Here is a 2,500-nt window from a genome sequence, read left to right on the forward strand (position 1 = left end):
ACACTCACATCTACAAACACACACACAAACTAATGCTGGGCAGTATACCAGTACACAATATTATGCGGTGTATATTTTCAAGTATGATATGAATTTTTTAATATACCGCCATACCGGTGTATTTTATTACACAACGCTTGGAACGCTAGCCACATGACACTGTTTCAGACGGGACTTTTTTCACACGACGTGATGGTGCCACTGTGAGGCATAGTTATAGGGTAAACACAAAACACCTTAAGTTTTTTCCCTGAGGTTTGACCCTTAAGGCTTAATATCTCTTTAGGTAGGGGTTTTATTTAAAGGGTGTTGCACAGAATACCTTAAATTGTTTTTCTTTAGTTAAGGAAAAACGTTAAGGGATACTGCATCAAAGGAATTTACCGTCACGAAAATTCTATTGAGATTGTTCAACAGCTGTACCTAGCTGGCTAGTAGGTGATGTCGGATTAAGTTAGCAACCCACCCCAACACAGTGAAGTTTAATGTTATCATTCATCTCACCTTAACAATATTCGCTGAAATTATCCAGATAGCAAGTAAAGCATGTTATAGACATGCACTGAGCAATACTAGCTGGCTAGTTAGAAATGATCCTGACTGTCATCAGTGCACCAAAACAAACTTTTTGTTAATGTTTTGCCTAGCTTAACCTAACCCGGCTCATGGCAGGCTAACAAGACATCCACATCCGCGATGAAGTTAACGTTAGCCTACCACTAACGCCATGTAAACCACACAATAACATTAAGGCATGATTCTGATAGGGCCTATTTGACAGAGTAAGGATATTAGCAGAGAGAGGTTTTTTATTTTAAATTGTATAATGTTCAAAAAAAGTATAATTATTGCAAGTTGCACTACTTTTGTATTGGTTTTGTACAAGATGTTTGTGCAATTTGCAAAGTTCTGTATTTTGACTGCAATTGTCTTTGCATTCTGATTAGATTCTTCATTAGAATCATGAGTGGCTCTTTGTAAACAGCATCATTTTCTGGGGCCATGCAAAAACTGCATTACCACTAGTGTGTTATTCTACATCATGACAGTAAAATATACCAAAGTCAATGTACTGCAGCAATTCCTCTCTCAACCTGTAGAAAATGCTGAACATCTGATTATGCATGAAAAAAAATACCGTCATATACCGTGAAACTGTTAGAATTTTGAAAAATACCCTGATATACATTTTTGGTCATACCGCCCAGCACTAACACAAACACACATCTACAAACACACACAAACACACAAATTTACAATCTACAAACACACACACAAATTTACAAACACAAAACACAAACACACACACACACACATCTACAAACACACACACACACACCTACAAACACACTCACACACACATGGGCACGTGCACACACACACACACACACACACATCTACAAACACACACTCACACACACACATGGGCACGTGCACACACACACACACACACATCTACAAACACACACACACACACACACACACACATATAATAAACACACACGATAACATTTTTACTATATATGAAGGAACTGGATTTGAGAGCAGTGACATCAAACATCTCAAGTCTCCCGGATACACTCAGGAGCAGAGTCCTGAACGCCTTCAGAAACGCCAGCACACACACAAACACACACTCATACACACACACACACACACATGCACTGACACACACACACACACACACACACACACATTACACACAAGGGCTGTTTTACACTGCCTACATACACACACACACACACACACACACACACATACACACCCAAGGCTGTTTCACACTGCTCTACATACACACTCAGACACACAATACACACAAGGCTGTTTCACACTGCCTACATACACACACACACACACACACACACACACACACACACACAAGGCTGTTTCACACTGCCTACATACACACACACACACACACACACACATGCACTGACACACACACACACACACACACGTACACACAAGGCTGTTTTACACTGCCTACATACACACACACACACACACACACACACACACATACACACCCAAGGCTGTTTCACACTGCCTACATACACACTCAGACACACACACACACAAGGCTGTTTCACACTGCCTACATACACACACACACACACACACACACAAGGCTGTTTCACACTGCCTACATATTAATAATAATACACACACACACACACACACCAAAGCACATACACAAGGATGTTTCATACTGCTGTTTCACACTGCCTACATACACATACACACACACACAAATCGCACGCCAAGACATACACACACACATGCGTGCACACATACATTGCTGCATTCACAAAACAAACAGCCATCACTATTTATAGATACCTGTTGGCATGGTAACCGCTCTTTGTTTTGCTTGAGTCAGAAACTATTTTTTGATTCTTTTTCGCCTGAATGTCGAAGTGTTCCATCTCTCCTGTCTTTCCCTTACACCATCCCTCTCTCTCTTTCTCTCTCTATCTCTCTCCCTCTCTTTCTCTCTCTA

At 40.7% G+C, this 2,500-nt stretch overlaps 1 long non-coding RNA gene across 1 annotated transcript in view; it reads right to left on the reverse strand.

Moving 5' to 3' along the window:
- The window catches only part of LOC125285063, a 131,126-nt gene that overhangs the window by 86,917 nt on the left and 41,709 nt on the right, over positions 1–2,500 (reverse strand). The gene's annotated exons all lie outside the window — the stretch shown is intronic.

This window comes from Alosa alosa, chromosome 20 (genome assembly GCF_017589495.1).
Source record: "Alosa alosa isolate M-15738 ecotype Scorff River chromosome 20, AALO_Geno_1.1, whole genome shotgun sequence".
Lineage (NCBI taxonomy): Eukaryota > Metazoa > Chordata > Actinopteri > Clupeiformes > Clupeidae > Alosa > Alosa alosa.